The following is a 12,497-nucleotide window of genomic DNA, read 5'->3' on the forward strand; positions in this document are numbered from 1 at the left end:
TGGTCTGTGATGTGTGCCGGTCCCTCCAAATGCAGATAGACTCATCCCATTTGCTCTAAGAGCACTTTACATCATCCCGGGGTATTTTAAGGCCAGGTCAGTGTAAAGTGGCTTTTGTATTAAGGAGTATCAGGCCCAGAGATTTTTTTGTCTCCACTTATTGCAATCCTCATAATCAGCTTGAAGTCTCTAATTAGCTGCAGTAATGACTCAGCCCTGTAGACAAAGCTTGAAGGTGAAGGGTGACATGCTAGAGTAGCTCCCTTATCTGGGAAAGGCTGAGATGTATTGTGTATTTTTTTTCTTTAAAGCAGCTAAGAAATTTACCCTTTCCCCAGGTTTCATTAATGGCATTAAAAAAGCCATTCGATATGTTCAAAAGCCATATCTGCTTCTCTTCTGACAGTATCAGGAGTCTCTCTAAATCAGCTTTAAAACATCTAATTGCCGAGCGGTCGGGCTTTCCGGATGCCCTTTGGGACACACCAGGTGAGGTCTCATTTTGCTGAGGATCACAGTTTTCGCCAGGGAACTGCACTGCCCGGTGTCCAATGGGTGATCCTGGCTGAATCCAGCTCTGGGTTGGTCCACAGAGAAGTGGCTTGGGCAAGAAAATATGCCCATCCTGGGCAAATTTGATTAAAGCCTGACATGAGAAAGGAGGAAATTCTTGACAAAGGGGATTATGAAATTTGAAGGGAAGGCTGCTTTGCCAGCCCTTGTTGAGTGAATAGCTGCTGGAGTTGCTTGAGTCCCCATAAATGGCTATAATTTGCTTTTCAACAGCTTCTACTAATGGTTTTGCAGAAGTATCTCATTAAAGTTTATGGGATCTTCCAATCTTCCGTGCCTCTAAAAAAGGCAAAATTTACTCTGTACCACCAGCTGAATTCATGAGCTGATCTCACCAAACTTCTGCCTCCAGGAAAAAAAGTCCTGTACTGATTTCCTGACAAGCTGTTGTGTTCCCAGCTGTGTGGCTTTGTGTCCCTACCTCCCAGCCATGTGGGTGAAACCTGCTGTCCCGCAGGGTTGTAACCAACAGACAGTGATGGGGTTGCTGGGAGAGACCCAAGAAGCCGATAAAGAACAGCACAATCCTTGAGGTTTTTGTCACTTGGGTATTTAGCATTTTAATGCCCGTTGCAAGGTCCTCTGCTGCCTGGTCCTATGCCGAGCAGGTAAAAAAGGATCCACAGCAGCAAAGGTGTTGCTGTGCTCAGCCCTGCTCAGCCATTGCAGCACCATGTAAAATATCCATGGGGGACTAGGCAGCCTAGAGGAAAAGTGGAAAGGGACTCTTGTTCAGGGAGCGGAGAGATAGGACGAGAGGTACCAGTTTTCAGCTGAAATAGGGGAGATTTAGATTAGATATTAGGAAGAAATTCTTTACTGTGCGGGTGGCTCTGCAGCTGGAGACAGGTTTTGGCCATGCCGTGCAGCTCCTGGAGCAGAGCCACCTTTGCATTGTTGCCAGGCAGAGGGCAAGGAGGGCAAGCTGGCACCTGCGCTGGGCTAGGAGGAGGTAGCACCAGCTGAGGAGCCGGTGGGATGCGGAGCAGCCCCTGGAGCTCCAGGCTTGTGAACAGCAATGAGGAAAAAGGGCCCATCCTCTAGAGAGGCAGCACCTGCCAGTTTAATGTCTTGCTTGGCCATATGGCTTTCTGGTCTTGATTTTTTTTTTTTTTTTTTAGCCTATTTCCTTTTAAATGAAAAAACGCCTTTTAAAAAAAACAAAAACACAACAAAACAAAAACCAAAAAAACCCACCCCAAAAAAAAAACCAAACAAAAAACACACCAATTTTTTTCAGTCCCAAACTTCCCAAAGGAGCAGAATGGTAAGCCCTGCCTTAAAGGCCAGTGTGATGATGCATGGACAAGAGATGCCAAAGGTGAGGCTAGCTTGGTCATACTATGCATATAGCCCATATAGAGCACTTTCAGCTCTGGCCCAGCCTGGCCCAGCACTGGCTCAAATCTGTGCGGTTGACAAAGACAATAGCATCGGCCCCTTGCTGCTAACCCAGAAATGTAGCCCATCACATTCACCATTGCAGTAAATCAACTTGTTGCTTTCCTTATTTGAGGCTTCCAGCTGGCAACCCTGCGAACCCCGTGGCTTGCCCTTCCTAACAAATCTGTTTCCAAGCTTTTTTTGCTGAAAGCTGCAGGATTTGGCTCCTCTGTGCAATTTGTATTCAGTGAGAGCCTCTCACTCCTGCTTGCTCCTCGCCGCCCTGCGATGCAGTGGTCCCACTGGAGTCTCTCCGGAGCCTGATCTTGGTGGCATGTGAGGTGGTTTCCCACAGCTACAGATAAAGCTCAGGCATCCAGAAGGGAGAAACTGCCCATGTTGTAAAGCTAGTCCTCCACCAGTATGGCCAATATTCCTGTAAAAGCCTCTTCACTCAAGCAGAGAATGCTTAGTGCCCTTGATAAGCTATAAAACATTTCTGGTTGTTTCTGGATTTATCCGGCAAAGTTGTGTAGTAGAAGATGAAAGTCGCTCTTGTTTCACCACATAGCTTAAGGAAACTAGGGCAAAAAAAGAGAACGTGCTCTCGGACAGCTCAGGTGTGGTTGAGGTGGGAAGCCTGGCTTTGAAACGACCACTTTTGTATGACCAGGACCCAATTGCAGAACAGCAAATGCTGTTGGCTTTTAGCAGCTGTTGATGGGGCAAAATACAGCTCTTGGAGTACACGTGCTCCCAAGGTCTCGTGTCCTTCAGTAGCTCTGGCTCTCTCCGATGCCTTGTATGAGGTTTTTCACTTGGGCTGCTCACTGGCCCCATGTTGTCCAGAAGTCACACCTTCAGGGACCTGGTTTCCAACCCTGCCCACTATTTCTGAGGTGCTGAGCAATGATGCTTAGCAATCATTGATTTCACTTACCTTGACAAGGGACTTCCTGGGGCAAGGAATACTTCTTCTGGGCTTGTTGTGTGCCTACATCAGGGGAGGTTTAGATATTGGGAAGAATTTCTTCACTGAAAGGGTCATCAAGTATTGGAACAGGCTGCCCAGGGAAGTGGTGGAGTCACCATCCCTGGAGGTCTTTAAAAGCTGTGTAGATGTGGTGCTGAGGGACATGGTTTAGTGGTGGACTTGGCAGTGCTAGGTTAATGGTTGGACTCGATCTTAAAGGTCTTTTCCAACTTAAATGATTTTATGGTTCTACCCCAATGCAATGTGATCAGGGTTGAAAATGGTAGGAGTCTCCATGAAAATGTACCAGAGACAGAAAGGTCTGGATTTATGTTTCTGATGTTTCACTTTTCACAGCTGCAATCAAAGCACAATTTCACTGCTGGGTAAGAAGCTTAGCCAGAACCTCAGGATTTAGCCTCCATTGCTACCCCTGCAAATTCAGCCTCCATAAGGACGTCCTCGTGGATACCCACTCCCGAAATTGGTCCACGGAGGTGTGGATGGCTTTGGAGAGGACGCTTGCAACACTTCCTATGAGCTGCCAGAGGTCTGCTGCGGCCAGATGAGGAAGATCTGCCTGAGACAGGCTTCCCCCACCAAGGAGGATGCAGACTGGAGCACAAACCTAATCTGCGCCTGGCTGAGTTTTAGTGCCTCTTACTCACACGCTACGTTAGGCAGCAAATCACTTGGGAGTCCTGCAGAAAACCAAAACATGTGTGCACCGGGACCATCCACTTCTGCTGAAGAAAACAGCGCTGTGCGGTAAATGATTAATGGGAAAAGTATTGTACCGCTCCCCCCCCGAGACTCCTCCGGTAATGCTGATGCCCTCCCAGACGTGATGCCGCTTGGCGCACAGGGCGCAGACGTGGTCCCCTCCCCTGCTGCCCAGCATGCAGGCAGCCCAGACAAGCACAGGGGGGACTCACAGGCCTTGGAGTCACTATTTCTGACCAAGAAATGGAAAATCCCTTCGTTGGGGAGGTGCCATTGTGTCTTCTCAAGAGGTTTTGAGGTGCAACCACGGCTCGGTCTCACCCATTTTTGCTGGAGACCTGCTGTATGGCTTTGGTTCGGAGAAGAGACTCCCACTGAGGCATGAGGCTGCTCATCTGCCCCTCTGCAGCCCTTTTCTCCACCAGCGCTGTGTCCTACAGCCCCCACCTAGCCCACCAGGAGGACCGCGATTGCCCTCAGGAAGCCTCCAGGATCTCACCAAAGGGTTGTACTTTGGTAAGCATCTCCTTGAAAATGGCTAAAACATAGTACATGAGATTTATAATCAACAGGCAGATTTATCATCCAAGAGATTTATCATCCAACATCTAAAGAACAGTACTGCCAGCAAATTTTAACCCACTCCACCCCACGCGTGGGTGGAAAGGATGGCAGCTGATGGTGCTCTGAGGTGATTTGTGCTGCCACCAGCAAAGCTTGAGCAGCTGTGATGTGTCGTCCAAACACACCTGAGACTCCGTGTTTGCCACCAAAATGGGATTATGGTGGCAATATGCGGTGTGGGCATTAGAAATAAATCGTTCGTTGACTTTTCGTCTGGCTTCTCCGTGACTATTTAGTACTGTGAAGAAAACGTTTTGGCAGGGGTTCCAGCTGAATTCTTTTGTTCCTCTGTAACTAAGGGATGCAAGCATGGCCTTAATTAAAAGGATTTACTAAGCTCTCTTTCTAGGGAGAGTCTGTAAAAAAGGATTGTTTCAGTGGAAACAGAGCAGGGAATTCTGCTGTGGAGCAGGTGAGAACTAAAAGGATGAAATCCACTGATTTCCAACAGAGAAGGGGGAAAAGCAGGGAAAGCTTTGTAGGGAGTCAGTGTCCCACCACAAAAATCATCCCAGGGGCTCTGGGGAGCTCGTGTGGCGATGTACAACTTGACTAAAAATACAAGACATGGGAGAGATAAAAAACATGCTTATTTCTAGCAATAAACACGTGATCTTCTTCCTAGCGTAGACTTCATTTTCGGAGAACACACCCAAAAACAGCAGGAAAATGAAAGCAGGAAGCCAACGATAACAATGCTATTACTTGAAATGGGTTAGCAGCTGAAGTTTCTTGCCTTCCTTCTGTATTTCCTTAAATATAAGCACCCAAAGGGACACTGGGGACCCAAAGGCCTATGCCTTCTTTGCAGGGGCAGGATGGACAGCCTCATCGAGCCGTGGCTCCAGCTCTGAGGCCGTCCTGACCTTTGGTCCAGCAAGAGCCAGCCAAATCTCTGCGAGGATGCCTCATTCCTCTGCTGTGAAATTCCTGCGGCATGACCTCACGGAGACGGTATTTACGCCATGTGTTACCTCTACGAGAAGCAGCTGTGGAGAGGCGTTTGGCTGTCGGGAAGCCTCACTTTGCTGATGAAGTTTTGGGATGTGGCAGCCTCGGTCGTGTCTTTCAATTGGATCTTCCTCATCCTGTCACCCCAACCTGCAGCCCACTAATACAAAACAAACCAGCGGGTCCGGGGTTTCTCAGCTGGCTCCCTCAAAGGCAGCACCGAGGACATGGCACAGCTGAAAACCTGGAGCTGACCACCGGCCCTTTGGGCTGCTCCATCCCCTGGGTGCTTGGTACCACCATCACCATGGGATACGGTTCCTTCAGTCAAACAACAGGGCCCCAGAAAAGATCAGGTAGCCTGGAGAATTTATTTTATGCTTGAGAATGGGTGATATTTGGTTCCTCACCCCAACAGTGGTGTATATTCCTGGCACACGCCAGGGAAGAAGGGTCAGTAAGGTGCTGGCTGGGCACAGCCATTGCAAGCAATGAAATGCAAGTGGATTTATTTTATGCATTTCAGGGGAAAAAAGGGTCACTTGGCCACACTGTGGCGTTGGCATTCTGATTGGTTTTGCAGCACTGCAGGACTAGGAGTTGGCCAAAGTGGACCATTCCCTCTCTGGGACAAACTCCATCGTGTTGCAGCTTGTGGGCTCCTGAGCGCAGGCTTCATTTTCCCTCAGAAACTCCCTGCTTCGGTAACGATGCAAAAAAAAAAAAAAAAAAAAATTAAAAAGTGTGCAAATTTGGGAAAAAAAAAGGTCACCTCTCTGGAAGGGACGTTTTTGGTGGGAAGGCAGTTGAGCAGAGCCGGGGCTGGCGCAGGAGCCCAGGGCACGGTCTCTGTTATGCCGGAGGGCAGGGCTGCTGCGCAGGTTTGGGCTGCGAGACAAACACGGTGTTAAATAACGCGAGCAGGTCTTGCCCGTGTGTTTCTTTTCCTTATTTAACTTGAGGATTAGCGTGCGTGTGTGTGTGTGTTATGAAAACTGGCAGCAGTTAGAAGGAAGCTAAGATCTTGTCTTGGTTTGGTTTTTTTCCTCTTGAAATTCGACAGCCCGTGGTTAATACGCTATCGCAGATGGAAGAAATAGATACAGAAGTGGTTGGTAAGTAAGTATACAGCCAGCCAAATTACATTTTTGTGATGGGTCAGAATAGGAAATGGATGTTTTTAGCATAGATGAATTTACTGTTCGAATTTGTGCTTAAATTTCCCTATAATTAAGGGTTATCCTTCTCTTTCACCTTAAGCCTCTGCTTCTGTTCAGCTCTGTGAGAATATTGTGTATTCCCCTTCTCATTCAGATTCTAATGTTATCTTAAATTAAACTTACCTTTAAAATAAATACTAAAATTCTGTGCACCACATTGCATGAATTATAAACTACTGTATTTAGGCATGTATCTCTTAACTACTGGAAAACGTGTTTGTTTTTTCATTGCCAGGTTCACTATGCCCCAGTGCACGTCCTTTCTTTCTGCAGGTCCAACATTTAAGACCTAATTACTTGCCAGTCAAACATTTCTTCATGCTCGGCTTGGCCAGGTGGAGCAAGAGAGGACTGGATAACCTTCTCTCTCCCCGATGCCTCCAGCTGCCAGTCAGTCACCAAAATCCTCCCAAGATGTTTCACCAAACCCCCAGGAGGAGTCACCAGCAGGGCTAGGACTTTAATCAAAGTTTCTCTGCTGACCTGACTAATCCAATGGGCCCGAACAGGGCCCTGGATGGTTCAGCATTAGAAAGCACAAGCTGTAGGTTGTGACAAAGGGCTACCAGGCCTGATAAAATCACTCATTATGTAGCGGACCTGTGAGGCCACTGTGACCCCATAGACACAGTTGCGTTGGCACACCAGGTGTCATGCCCTGCCTTGGGCTGGGTCAGGCCACCTGGGGCTCCAAGATGAGCTGTGCTTGGTAGCACAGCTGTGTAATTTCCCATCCTGGATGAGCGCTGAGGTTTGTGCTCCTTGCTGTACCTCCTGTGCCCCTGTAGTGGGTCTGCTGGTATGGAGGAAGAAGCTACGGCCGTCAAGTGTGGACACAGGGCCAGGAGGCGGCTGCCTGCTCTGCTCCTCCCCATCCTGATGCTTGAAGGGTTGCTTCCCTGACTCTTGCTGGCATGGAAATACCAACAGCCCAGCCTTGGTGCCTCCTAATATAGCCTCGTCTCCTACTTGGCTTCATCAACAACCCCAGAGCAGGATGTTTTGGTGTTAGCTTCCCCATCCAACCTGAACGGGGCAGCTAGGGATCATTGGAGAGCCTCACCATCCAGTGGCTCAGCCCCATCCCTTGAAGACATGAAGCATTGCTATCACCTCCAGACCCGCCTCAGCCCCCACAGCACCAGCATGACGTCCTCATGTCAAGGTTCACCATGCGCCTGGTTGCAGGGGACCTGCCTGATCTTGGCACAGACCCCGGGAGGTGAGTGAGCCTGGCATGGCACTGTGAGGCTCTCCCCACCTGGGATCTCTGAGTGGGTGCACAGATGTCCAACCACAGCCACGTTGTCTGAGCCAGGTCCTGGGTCCAGCCTTGAATGCGTGGGGAAAACGGGGAAGATTCTCACGCCGCCGTGGCCATAACAAGCTGTTTTCCTCCCCTCCCTCCAGTGCTTGGCTTCCAGCCCCGAAAGGAAGAGCACCGTGCCAAGAATTTCTACGGCCGTGTCCAATGGAGTGAGCTGACACCTGATTTGCCCTTAATTACAGTGCTGGGAACAAGCTCAGGGGCAAATGTGAAAGGATGATGACCGGCTGGTGATAAGGAAAAGAGTCAGCTGTCATTTGCTGTAAGGGCTTGTCCCGAGGGCTTTATTTCATAAAATCATAGAATCCTCTAGGTTAGAAGGGACCTTTCAGATTATGGAGTCCAACCATCAACCTAACACTGCCAAAACCACCACTAACTCATGTCCCTCAGCACCACATCCATATGGCTTTTAAATATCTCCATGGATGCGACTCCACCACTTCTCTGGGCAGCCTGCATTGCTTGACAACCCTTTTAGTGAATAAATTTTTCCTAATACCCAATCTAAACCTCTCCTGTCACAACTTGAGGCCATTTCCTCTTCTCCTATCACTTGTTACTTGGGAGAAGAGACCAACCCCAACCTGGCTACAGCCTCCTTTCAGGTAGCTGTAGAGAGCGATAAGGTCTCCCCTCAGCCTCCTTTTCTCCAGGCTGAACACCCCCAGCTCCCTCAGCTGTTCTTCTTTGATTAAATGTTTTTTTTTTCCTATGAAAAATCATTAGAAGGACTTTAAGTGTGCGGAGAAGCAGCTCACGGGACGGGACGTGTAGAAACCCTGCCTTCCCCTCTGCCACGCCAACCTCTCCACACCAGAAAGGTCTGGAGACCCCTCCCAGCCTTTCACTGGGAGTGACGCGTGCCGACGTGACAACAAGGTGCCAGGCGACGCAAAGTTACTGCCAGAAGGGAGTTAAAAATAGACAACGAATTATTCCAGAGCTTTTGTCCAGCCTATTTGTGAACAAAATAACCCCCCTCACCCTGTGACCCCTGAGCAGCTCCAGCGGTTCCCACCACTGCCCAAATCCTCCCAAGCCAGGAGACCCTGCCCCTGCCACCTCGGTTGTGCTCCCGGGGTGCTGCGTTACAAAAACTCTTGGAAAAAAGTGCTGCAGCTCTGAGCGGGAGCACCTGAAACCTCCTGAGAGTCCCCACTGAGGTTGTTAATGGGGGATTTTTAGCTACGACCGGGCTCGTTTCTCATCCAGTGGCTTTCGGCTCTTTCCCGACAGCCATACCGCAATTCCTTGGAAGGAATTTGAGCATGTAAAAGAAAGACAGAGAGCAAGCCATAGGATTAAAAAAACATTTTATTTTGTTTTGTTTTGTTTTAATTTCTTTATTACTTTATTTCTTTATTTTTACTTTTATTTTATTCTTATTTTATTTTTTATTATATTTTTATTTATTTAATATATTTATTCTATTTTATTTTATTTTTATTTTATTTTTATTTTACTTTTACTTTTACTTTTATTTTATTCTCTTTTCTTTTCTGTTAATTTTATTTTTATTTTACTTTTACTCCTTTCCTTTCCCTTTCCTTTCCCTCTCCTCTCCTCTCCTCTCCTCTCCTCTCCTCTCCTCTCCTCTCCTCTCCTCTCCTCTCCTCTCCTCTCCTTTTTTATTTTTATTTTACTTTTATTTTATTCTTTATTTTATTTTACTTTATTTTTATTTCATTTTATTTGTTTTAATTTCATTTCATTTTTAAAAACTGGAGAGGAAAAGCCCGCACAACAATCGTCTGAAGCACCTCAATGGTCTGCCTGGGATGCTGAGCCCGGCTTCCAGGGCTCTCCCGGCTCGCACAGCCCTGGCTCAGCTCCACCTGCTTCACCGCCGGAGCAGCCTTACGCTGCTGCCCGTACAGCCTGGATTTCTATGACTTCTTTTAACTGGGCTGCTCCCCAGCCAGCCCTTGAAGGGGGAAACTGGAGTGGGAACGGACAGTGCTCACTGACGAGCCTCTTCTCATTAGGAAATATCGCAAATGGGTGTTGGCCCCCGGAAAGGAGCCTCCAGAGCAAGCCGGGAATGTGTCCGGCGGGTGTTGGCACTCGCTGGACAAACAGGAGGCTCTGGCTCAACCCAGCCAAGGAGGACAAGAGCTTGGGTTTTACTATTTCCCAGCCGCTCACTGTCTCTTCCTGCCAAAACCCTGATTTTAAAAAAAAAAAAAAAAAGTCTCTATATAATTATATATTCTAAATATTTTATAAATTTTAATATATTAAATATTTACACATGCACATGTACATTATAGAGAATATATTTATATAATATAAAAAATCTATAAAATATGTATTATATACTTATATATAGTGATATATATTTATATGATAAATATATCTTTTTTATAAAAATATATACACACATATTTATAAAAAAATGTATATATATACACACACATCCTTGGGGATGTGTGTAGCATGTCTGCTTTGCTGGATGCCTGGACACATCACCTGGGATTCTATGTATGTAATATAAATGTGCTTATGCGTATTCCTGGATTTATATTATTTATTATAATACTTTAATATTTGTATTATATTTATACTTATAGAATTATATTATATTTATATAATATAAATTTACGTAGGTAAATTCCCAGATTTATATATGTATATTTATATTATGGATAATATAAAAATATTTATTTATATAATATAGAAAATACATCATGTATATAAAAAATATACAGTTATATCTATTTTTATATATGCACACATACATAGGCAGGAATATTAAACTGTGTGGTCACAAAGTGCAAGACCCAGGCGGCAACAAAACTGTGAGCAGACCATTTCAAAGCAAGGGCAGGCCTATAAAATTAGGAAAAATGCAAAATGCTGCAACCTTCATCCCGATTTCTCAGTCTCAGGTGCCCACCCAATGCCGGGCAACCAGGACTTTCTCTTGGGGCTGGGGATGCTGCTTTACCTTGCAGGGGGGGGAAAAGAAAATTAGCTGGGACGTCACCTTTTAGCTTAATGGGGAAATGGCCCAAGCATCGAGGTTACTATTTATATCATTTGGAGAGAAAAAAACAAATAAACAAACAAAAAACCATTTTTTTTGTGTATTATTCCCCATCAGTAAATTGAAATGTTCACACCTTCCGCCTCCTGGCCCCATTTCCCTGGTGTCTGTGCTGTGCCCTTTTCCCCCCTAAACACAGAGATTTCCTTGATCTGCAGGCCCCGCTCGTCTCGGGCGTGGCGGTTAATTGGCAATCAATGAAGTGACTGAAAAACAGACAGAAGGAAAAAAAGAGAAATGTCCCGGGTGGAAAACTTAACTGGGAGAGCTAATGAGAAGGAGATGAAGGGCTGATGCTGGGAAGATTTCTTCACTGCTTCCCACCATGCCAGAGCTGAGCCCAGCTGAAGGGTGACTGTCCCAGCCAAAAACCGCCAGCACGGAGCGAAAAGAGAGATGGGGAGAAGGGCTGGAGCAAAGTGGAGGATGGGACCAGCACTTTTGGCAGCGTCTCGCGTGGGTGTCGGCTTCTTGAGTGATGAAACTCTTATTTACGAGGCATCAAAACCAGGTGGTGATTTGGGTTTGATGCCTTTTTCTCATTGTGGTCCAGCCCCATTTTCCTGGAAGATGCTGAACCCCCTGGGTGAGACAGTGACATCAGGCAGGGAGAGATCAAAAGCTTTTTTTATTATTATTTTTTTAATTTGGACCATTTTGACCTCTTGTTGTCAGTTTTTCTACTTAATCCAAAACATTGGGTGGGCTGGACAGCCCCAGCTCTCTCAGCCTGTCCTCACAGCAGAGGCGCTCCAGCCCTCTGAGCATCTTCGTGGCCTCTTCTGGACCTGCTCCAAAAGGTCCATGTCCTTCTGATGTTGGTGGCCCCAGAGCTGGAGGCAGCACTGCACGTGGGGGTCTCACCAGAGCAGAGGCAGAGCCCTTCCACCCACCGGGGAGCAAACCCAAAGATCTCCTGGTACCACAGAATGTAAAGCACAGTGGTTTTGTGGGAGAGCCAAGAGCAGTAGTTTGAGGTCCGAAGTCTGCCTTTGCTTGGGCTTATGCTGTTCAATGACTTTGGGGGGACCACAAGGATTTGTAAGAAATGTGTTCAGCCTGGAGAAGGGTCTGGGGAGACCTTAGAGCCCCTTCCAGTCCCTAAAGGGGCTACAGGAAAGCTGGGGAGGGACTCTGGATCAGGGAGTGGAGCGGTAGAACGAGGGGGAATGGTATTCAACTGAAAGAGGGGAGATTTAGATTAGATATGAGGAAGAAATTCCTTACTGTGAGGGTGGTGAGACACTGGCCCAGGTTGCCCAGAGAAGCTGTGGCTGCCCCATCCCTGGAGGTGTTCAAGGCCAGGCTGGATGGGGCTCTGAGCAGCCTGGTCTGGTGGGAGGTGTCTCTACCCGTGACGGGGACCTTAAAACCCTCCACGACCACTCCCTCCGCCATGCAGCCCCGCTGCCCTTTCCCGCCACCGGCGGGGCGGGGCAGGGCGTGGCGCGGCGCTGGCCCCGCCCACTTCCGCCGCCGCCAGGAGCCCGCCGGAAAAACGGCGGGACCCCGCCCCCGCCGGGGGTAGGAGGGCGGAGGGAGCGCGGTGGGCGGGAGCGCGCGCGCCACCACCCCGCCCCTTCCCGCCCCCCCCCCACACCCCCCCCCGCGGTGCCGGCAGCGACGAGGTGGGTACGGCGGGACCACCGCCCCCCCCCCCGCTCCATCCATCCG

The sequence above is a fragment of the Rissa tridactyla genome, chromosome 3 (genome assembly GCF_028500815.1).
Source record: "Rissa tridactyla isolate bRisTri1 chromosome 3, bRisTri1.patW.cur.20221130, whole genome shotgun sequence".
Classification (NCBI taxonomy): domain Eukaryota; kingdom Metazoa; phylum Chordata; class Aves; order Charadriiformes; family Laridae; genus Rissa; species Rissa tridactyla.